The sequence below is a fragment of the Salmo trutta genome, chromosome 19, assembly GCF_901001165.1.
Source record: "Salmo trutta chromosome 19, fSalTru1.1, whole genome shotgun sequence".
Classification (NCBI taxonomy): domain Eukaryota; kingdom Metazoa; phylum Chordata; class Actinopteri; order Salmoniformes; family Salmonidae; genus Salmo; species Salmo trutta.
This window is the reverse complement of record NC_042975.1, coordinates 12,921,797-12,932,043: the sequence shown is the minus strand read 5'-3', so window position 1 is coordinate 12,932,043 and position 10,247 is coordinate 12,921,797.

The window sequence follows — 10,247 nt, the reverse complement described above, 5'->3', positions numbered from 1 at the left end:
AGTAAAAATGAATGGTAAACATTTTGTCACTTGTAACACTAGTAGATCAATAATACAGTGTGATTAACATGGCACACAATTGCTTCCTTGTGAACGTGGGGGAGAAGTTGAAAAAGAGGAAAGGAGATGGGGATGTACACCACTGAAGCCAACGAATAGAAAAGAAGAGACTCCAACCAGACCGCTGGAAGAGAAAACCAACTCGTGGGGACAGGACACACACACATTCTTTGTAGCCTCTTGCATGGTGTTCATTTCAATAATTGCCCCTTAGAATTGTCCCTAAGATTTTAACCTCTCATGTCTCTCTATTTCCCTCTCTCTTAAAAGTTTTCAAGCAGATGACAGGAGGAAAGAGAGGTAGGGGATAGAGGGGAGGACAAACAGAGAATAGGTGTTTCCCATATCCTTCTATCCTTCTGATTCCTGCTTACAAGCAAAAACTAAAGCAGGTAGTACCAGTGACTCGCTCAATACGGAAGTGGTCAGATGACGCGGATGCTACGCTACAGGACTGTTTTGCTGGCACAGACTGGAATATGTTCCGGGATTCATCCAATGGCATTGAGGAGAATACCACCTCAGTCACCGGTTTCATCAATAAGTGGACCGACGACGTTGTTCCCACAGTGACCGTACGTACGTATTCCAACCAGAAGCCATGGATTACAGGCAACATTCGCAACGAGCTAAATGCTAGAACTGCTGCTTTCAAGGAGCGGGACTCTAACCCGGACGCTTATAAGAAATCCTGCTATGCCCTCAGACGAACCATCAAATAGGCAAAGCGTCAATACAGGACTAAGATTGAATCCTACTACACCGGCTCTGACGCTCTTTGAATGTGACTGGGCTTGCAAACTATTACGGACTACAAAAGGAGACCCAGCCGCGAGCTGCCCAGTGACGCGAGCCTACCAGACAAGCTAAATGCATTTTATGCTCGCTTCGAGTCACGTAACACTGAAACATGCATGAGAGCACTAGCTGTTCCGGATGACTGTGTGATCACGCTCTACGTAGAAGATGTGAGCAAGACCATTAAACACGTCAACATTCACAAAGCCGCAGGGGCAGACGGATTACCAGGACATGTACTAAAAGCATGCACGGACCAACTGATAAGTGTCTTTACTGACATTTTCAACCTCTCCCTGACCGAGTCTGTAATACCTACATGTTTCAAACAGACCACCATAGTCTTTGTGCCCAAGAAAGCGAAGGTAACCTGTCTAAATGACTACCGCCCCCGTAGCACTCACATCGGTAGCCATGAAGTGCTTTGAAAGGCTGGTCATGGATCACATCAACACCATCATGCCGGATACCCTAGACCAACTCCAATTCGTTAACCGCCCCAACAGATCCGCAGATGCAATCACACTGCCCTTTCCCACCTGGACAAAAGGAACACCTATGTGAGAATGCTGTTCATTGACTAAAGCTCAGCATTCAACACCATAGTACCCACAAAGCTCATCACTAAGCAAAAGACCCTGGGACTAAACACCTCCCTCTGCAACTGGATCCTGGACATCCTGACTGGCCGCCCCCAGGTTATAAGGGTAGGTAACAACACATCTGCCACGCTGATCCTCAACACAGGGGCCCCTCAGGGGTGTGTACTTAGTCCCCTCCTGTACTCCCTGTTCACCCATGACTGCGTTACCAAGCACGACTCCAACACTATCATTAAGTTTGCTGAAGACACAGCAGTGGTAGGCCTGATCACCGACAATGATGAGAGCCTATAGGGAGGAGGTCAGAGACCTGGCAGTGTGGTGCCAAGACAACGACATTTTCCTCATTGTGAGCAAGACAAAGGAGCTGATGGTATACTATAGGAAAAGGAGGGCCGGGTATGCCCCCATTAACATTGACGGGCCTGAAGTGGAGCAGGTCGAGAGTTTCAAGTTCCTTGGTGTCCACATCACCAACGAACTAGCATGATCCAAACACACCAAGACAGTTGTGAAGAGGGCACGACAACACCTTTTCCCCCTCTGGAGACTGGAAAGATTTGTGTCCCCAGATCCTCAAAAAGTTCTACAGCTGCAGCATCGAGAGCATCCTGACCGGTTTTATCACTGCCTGGTATGGTAACTGCTCGGTATCTGACTGTATGGCACTACAGAGGGTAGCACATACTGCCCAGTGCATCACTGGGGCCAAGCTTCCTGACATCCAGGACCTATATACTAGGTGGTGTCAGAGGAAGGCCCAAAAAATTGTCAAGTCACCCAAGTCATAGACTGTTCTCTCTGCTACCTCACAGCAAGCGGTACCAGAGCGCCAAGTCTAGGACCAAAAAGGCTCCTTAAAACCTGTTGAGGATAGGGGGCAGTATTTTCATGGCCGGATGAAAAACGTACCCAAATTAAACTGGTTACTACTCTTGCCCAGAAACGAGAATATGCATATTATTAGCAGATTTGGATAGAAACACTCTGAAGTTTCTAAAACTGTTTGAATGGTGTCTGTGAGTATAACAGAACTCATATGGCAGGCAAAAACATGAGAAAAATTCAACCAGGAAGTGGAGGATCTGAGAATTGTAGTTCTTCTTTCTAATCCCTTTCAAAACTACAGTGTCTGTGGGGTCACGTTGCACTTCCTAAGGCTTCCATTGGCTGTCAAAAGCCTTCAGAAAGTTGTTTCAGCATTCTCCTGTCACTGGGCAGAGTATAGGAGCTCAGTCACTGAGTGGACTGCCTGGGGACAAAGGGATTGGATATGCGCGGTCCCGCGAGCGCGCTGTTCCTTCTTTTTCTCCTTGAATGAATATGCTATTGTCTGGTTGGAATATTATCGCATTTTTACGTTAAAAATACCATAAAGATTGATTTTAAACAACGTTTGACATGCTTCTAAGTACGGTAATGGAACATTTTGACTTTTTGTGTCTCCAATTGTGCTCGCGCGGTATGCCTTTGGATAGTGACCTGAACGCACGAACAAAACGGAGTAGCAGTCCTGGGAGTGCATTCTGACGAAGATCAGCAAAGGTAAGAGAATATTTATAATACTAATTCTGAGTTTAGGTGACCCCGAACTTGGCGGGTGTCTGTATAGCTTGCTGTGATGGCGAGCTATGTACTCAAAATATTGAAAAATGTGCTTTCTCCGTAAAGCTATTTTAAAATCTGACACAGCGGTTGCATAAAGGAGTACTGTATCTATAATTCTTAAAATAATTGTTATGTGTTTTGTCAACGTTTATGATGAGTATTTTTGTAAATTCACCAGAAGTTTTTGGTGGGAATACATTTTCTGAACATCACGCGCCAATGTAAAATGCTGTTTTTGGATATAAATATGAACTTTATCAAACAAAACATACATGTATTGTGTAACATGTATTTTTGAGGTTTTGTATTTTGCGCCATGCTGTTCCATTGGATGTTGGCTAGGCGTTCTGCTAGTGGAACGTCTGTCCTCAACAGGTCAGCTTCTACCCACAAGCCATAAGACTGAACAGCTAATCAAATGGCCACCCGGACTATTTACATTGACACCCCCCCCCCTTTATTTTTACACTGCTGCTACTTGCTGTTTATCTATGCATAGTCATTTTACAAATTACCTCAACTAACCTGAACCCCCACACATTGACTCCGGTACCGGTACCCCCTCTATATAGCCTCTTATTGTTATGTAATTTTCTTGTGTTACTTATTGATTTTCCTTTTTTTACTTTAGGTTATTTAGTAAATACTTTCTTCTATTTCTTGAACTGCACTGTTGGTTAAGGGCTTGTAAGTAAGCATTTCACGCTAAAGTCTATGCTTGTTGTATTCGGCGCATGTGACAAATAACATTTGTTTGGATTTGATTTGATCTGCACTCCTGATCTGAGGACACACACACACACACACACGTTAGTTATTTCTTAATGTTTTAGTTTGTATAGTGTAATAGAGTTCTTCAGCTATCTAGAACGGTATCATGTTGTGGGTTAAGACAATGGGATAATACTGTAAGCTGTTCCAGAAAGCAAATTTCAGAAAGTGTCCCACTTTGCAAATACTCACCCTACTTATGGATGTAAATTCTCGTATTTTACGTAGACTAATAGGTGATCATTATGTTAATCAGACTGCTACTACTACTAATAATTATTGACCCCTATGAAAAGGACCAAAGTATTTAAACCTGTATATTTTATTATTCATTTGTTTTTCTAGCCATTAACCAACGCTGTGTTGATAATTTAGTTGAAATAGTGACGATTTAATATTTGTGAGGGATTGAGGCTGGACTTTTCAGTAGTCAAGAAGTTAGAAACAGCATTGTCTACTTAGGTTTTAACTAACGGGTTGCCTCCCACAATGTAAACAATGGCTGTTGCCATTGAACAGTGTGATTAATGATCAAATCATACTAAATGTTATTTGTCACATGCACCGAATACAACAGGTGTAGACCTTACAGTGAAATGCTTACTTACAAGCCCTTAACCAACAATGCTTTAAGAAGGTTTAAGAAAAATAAGTGTTAAGTAAAAATGTTTAAATAAAAGTAACAAATAATTAAACAGCAGCAGTAAAATAACAATAGCGAGGCTATATACAGGGGGTACCTGTACAGAGTCAATGTGCAGGGGCACCTGTTAGTCGAGGAAATTGAGATAATATGTACGTATAGGTGGAGTTAAAGTGACTATGCATAGATAATAAACAGAGTAGCAGCAGAGTAAAAGAGGGGGTGGGGGGTAGTCATTTGATTAGCTGTTCAGGAGTCTTTTTGCTTGAGGTTAGAAGCTGTTAAGAAGCCTTTTGGACATAGACTTGGTGCTCCGGTACTGCTTGCCATGCGGTAGCAGAGAGAACAGTCTATGACTAGGGTGACTGGAGTCTTTGACAATTCTTAGGGCCTTCCTTTGACACCGCCTGGTATAGAGGTCCTGGATGGCAGGAAGCTTGGCCCCAGTGATGTACTGGGCCATATGCACTACCCTCTGTAGTGCCTTGCGGTGGGAGGCCGAGCAATTGCCATACCAGGCAGTGATGCAATCAGTCAGGATGCTCTCGATGGTGCAGCTGTAGAACCTTTTAAGGATCTGAGGACCCATGCCAAATCTTTTTAGTCTCCTGAGGGGGAACAGGCTTTGTTGAGCCCTCTTCACGACTGTCTGTTTTTGTTGTTTTGTGATTTAAAGCGGTTGGTGTATTACATTTAGTTTCACGATTACTAAAAATATGTGGAACTACGAACACGCTGCGTTTTGGTCCGATCCTTCAGAAAGCTGTGATAGAGAGAGCTGGTGTAACTGAGTCAGGTTTGTAGCCCCCCTTGCTCGCACACGCTTTTTCAGTTCTGCCCAAAAATGTTCTATAGGATTGAGGTCAGGGCTTTGTGATGGCCACTCCAATACCTTGACTTTGTTGTCCTTAAACCATTTTGCCACAACTTTGGAAGTATGCTTGGGTTCATTGTCCATTTGGAAGACCCATTTGCGACCAAGCTTTAACTTCCTGACTGTCTTGAGTTGTTTTGATTTTATTTTTTTCACCTTTATTTAACCAGGTAGGCTAGTTGAGAAGAAGTTCTCATTTACAACTGCGACCTGGCCAAGATAAAGCAAAGCAGTTCGACACACACAACAACACAGAGTTACACAGAGTTACACACACAGTCCAACCAGACACCTAGGTATTTGTAGTTGTCTACATATTCTAAGTCAGAACCGTCCAGAGTAGTGATGCTGGACGGGCGGGCAGGTGCGGGCAGTGATCGGTTGAAGAGCATTGATTTAGTTTTACTTGAATTTAACCTCTACGGGCCACGGGGGCAGTATTGAGAATTTTGAAAAAAATATGTGGCAATTTTTAACTGCCTCCTACACCAACTCAGAAGCTAGGATATGCATATTATTAACACATTCGGATAGAAAACACTCTGAATTTTCTAAAACAGTTTGAATGGTGTCTGTAAGTATAACAAAACTCATATTGCAGGCAAAAACCTGTGAAAAATAGATTTAAAAAAATGAGAATTTTGTGACTGTACTATTTAGTGTCATTGTTTTAAAGATACCACAGTGAGAAAGGATTCAGTTCGCAACTCCTACTGCTTCCACTAGATGTCAACGATCTTTAGAAAGTTGTTGGAAGCATCTGTGATGAATACAGACCGAATAAGAAAGCTTACAAGTTGACACGTCATCACTTCATTTTTTGCGCCTGCGCATGAATCTGAGAAGAGTGCCTTTGTCATTATCGTTTATTCTAGACACTTGATAGGTTGTGTGAAAATATTACTGATGTTTACTGATGTTTCACGTTAAAAATGGACCAAAAGATTAATGATGAACAACGTTTGACATGTTTAAACAAACGTAAATAGATTATTTACTAGGTTTTCTTTAGCTTTTTGACGTGACTTTACACTGCCCACCTCATTTTGTGGGAGCCTACTGAACGCTAACTATTTGGACATAAATTATGAACTTTGTCAAAAGAAACCACATTTGTTCTGGACCTGGGATCTCTGGCAGCGCCTTCTGATGGAGATAATCAAAGGTAAGGGGATATTTAGAATGTTATTATCGATATTAGATGATGCTAATGCTAACGGTATAGCTTAGCTTAGCTTAGCATATAGCTTATTGTTGTTAGCATAGGACCCAGTTTATGCAAAATGTGATTTCCCAGTAAAGTTATTTTGAGATCTGGCCATTCGGTAGCAATTACGAGATGATAATATATTATTCTTTGAATGACAATATTATAATTTACCAATGTTTTCGAATAGTAATTCCGTGATTTGTAATGCTGGATTCACTGGGTGCATTCGAGCCGAAAAAAATTCTGAATTTCACCGCGACTGTAAATGCTGTTTTTGGATATAAATATGAACTTGATGGAACTAAAAATGCATGTATTGTATAACATAATGTCCTATGAGTGTCATCTGATGCAGATTGTCAAAGGTAAGTGCATAATTCTAGCTAGTTTTCTGTCTGTTGATGCCCTTCTTTGAATTGGCTAAACATTACACGCAGCTATTGTCAATGTACTCTCCTCACATAACCTAACTTTATGCATTCTCCGTAATGCCTCTGAAAATCGGACAGCGTGGTTAGATTTAGGAGATATATCTTTCAAATGGAGGAAAATAGTTGATTATTTGATTTTTTGAAATGATTACTCTTGCAGTTTTGAATTCCCCGCCATGGTCACATGACAATGAATCCCAATACCGGGATAAGATCGGGATAAGATCCTCAACAGGTTTTAAGAGGAGTTGGAGGCCACGGAAGGAGAGTTGTATGGCATTGAAGCTCGGAGGGCCTGTTGAATCACCAGCAGCGAGAGCGACATCATTGATGTATACAGAGAAGAGAGTCGGCCCGAGAATTGAACCCTGCGGCACCCCCATAAATCAAAATCAAAATCAAATCAAATTTATTTATATAGCCCTTCGTATATCAGCTGAAATCTCAAAGTGCTGTACAGAAACCCAGCCTAAAACCCCAAACAGCAAGCAATGCATGTGAAAGAGGCACGGTGGCTAGGAAAAACTCCCTAGGAAAAACTCCCTAGAAAGGCCAAAAACCTAGGAAGAAACCTAGAGAGGAACCAGGCTATGAGGGGTGGCCAGTCCTCTTCTGGCTGTGCCGGGTGGATATTATAACAGAACATGGTCAAGATGTTAAAATGTTCATAAATGACCAGCATGGTCAAATAATAATAATCATTGTAGTTGTCGAGGGTGCAACAAGCACGTCCAGTGAACAGGTCAGGGTTCCGTAGCCGCAGGCAGAACAGTTGAAACTGGAGCAGCAGCATGGCCAGGTGGACTGGGGACAGCAAGGAGTCATCATGCCAGGTAGTCCCGAGGCATGGTCCTAGGGCTCAGGTCCTCCGAGAGAAAGAAAGAAAGAGAGAAAGAGAGAATTAGAGAGAGCATATTTAAATTCACACAGGACACCGGATAAGACAAGAGAATACTCCAGATGAAACAGACTGACCCTAGCCCCCCGGCACATAAACTACTGCAGCATAAATACTGGAGGCTGAGACAGGAGGGATCAGAAGACACTGTGGCCCCATCCGATGATACCCCCGGACAGGGCCAAACAGGCAGGATATAACCCTACCCACTTTGCCAAAGCACAGCCCCCACACCACTAGAGGGATGTCTACAACCACCAGCTTACCGTCCGAAGACAAGGCCGAGTATAGCCCACAAAATCTCCGCCATGGCACAACCCAAGGGGGGGGCGCCAACCCAGACAGGAAGACCACGTCAGTGACTCAACACACTCAAGTGACGCACCCCTCCCATGGACGGCATGGAAGAACACCAGTAAGTCAGTGACTCAGCCCCTGTAATAGGGTTAGAGGCAGAGAATCCCAGTGGAAAGAGGGGAACCGGCAAGGCAGAGACAGCAAGGGCGGTTCGTTGCTCCAGCCTTTCCGTTCACCTTCACACTCCTGGGCCAGACTACACTTAATCATAGGACCTACTGAAGAGATAAGTCTTCAGTAAAGACTTAAAGGTTGAGACTGAGTCTGCGTCTCTCACATGGGTAGGCAGACTATTCCATAAAAATGGAGCTCTATAGGAGAAAGCCCTACCTCCAGCCGTTTGCTTAGAAATTCTAGGGACAATTAGGAGGCCTGCGTCTTGTGACCGTAGCGTACGTGTAGGTATGTACGGCAGGACCAAATCGGAAAGATAGGTAGGAGCAAGCCCATGTAATGCTTTGTAGGTTAGCAGTAAAACCTTGAAATCAGCCCTTGCCTTAACAGTAAGCCAGTGTAGGGAGGCTAGCACTGGAGTAATATGATCAAATTTTGGGGTTCTAGTCAGGATTCTAGCAGCCGTATTTAGCACTAACTGAAGTTTGTTTAGTGCTTTATCCGGGTAGCCGGAGAGTAGAGCATTGCAGTAGTCCAGCCTAGAAGTAACAAAAGCATGGATTAATTTTTCTGCGTCATTTTTGGACAGAAAGTTTCTGATTTTTGCAATGTTACGTAGATGGAAAAAAGCTGTCCTTGAAACAGTCTTGATATGTTCTTCAAAAGAGAGATCAGGGTCCAGAGTAACACCGAGGTCCTTCACAGTTTTATTTGAGACGACTGTACAACCATCCAGATTAATTGTCAGATTGAACAGAAGGTCTCTTTGTTTCTTGGGACCTAGAACAAGCATCTCTGTTTTGTCCGAGTTTAAAAGTAGAAAGTTTGCAGCCATCCACTTCCTTATGTCTGAAACACAGGCTTCTAGCGAGGGCAATTTTGGAGCTTCACCATGTTTCATTGAAATGTACAGCTGTGTGTCATCCGCATAGCAGTGAAATTTAACATTATGTTTTCGAATGACATCCCCAAGAGGTAAAATATATAGTGAAAACAATAGTGGTCCTAAAACGGAACCTTGAGGAACACCGAAATTTACAATTGATTTGTCAGACGACAAACCATTCACAGAGACAAACTGATATCTTTCCGACAGATAAGATCTAAACCAGGCCAGAACTTGTCCATGTAGACCAATTTGGGTTTCCAATCTCTCCAAAAGAATGTGGTGATCGATGGTATCAAAAGCGGCACTAAGATCTAGGAGCACGAGGACAGATGAAGAGCCTCGGTCTGACGTCATTAAAAGGTCATTTACCACCTTCACAAGTGCAGTCTCAGTGCTATGATGGGGTCTAAAACCAGACTGAAGCGTTTCGTATACATTGTTTGTCTTCAGGAAGGCAGTGAGTTGCTGTGCAACAGCTTTTTCAAAATTTTTTGAGAGGAATGGAAGATTCGATATAGGCCGATAGTTTTTTATAATTTCTGGGTCAAGATTCGGCTTTTTCAAGAGAGGCTTTATTACTGCCACTTTTAGTGAGCTTGGTACACATCCGGTGGATAGAGAGCCGTTTATTATGTTCAACATAGGAGGGCCAAGCACAGGAAGCAGCTCTTTCAGTAGTTTAGTTGGAATAGGGTCCAGTATGCAGCTTGAGGGTTTGGAGGCCATGATTATTTTCATCATTGTGTCAAGAGATATAGTACTAAAACACTTTAGTATCTCCCTTGAGCCAAGGTCCTGGCAGAGTTGTGCAGACTCAGGACAATGGAGCTTTGGAGGAATACCCAGATTTAAAGAGGAGTCCGTAATTTGCTTTCTAATGATCATGATCTTTTCCTCAAAGAAGTTCATAAATGTATTACTGCTGAAGTGAAAGCCATCCTCCATTTGCGAATGCTGCTTTTTAGTTAGCTTTGCGACAGTATCAAAAAGAA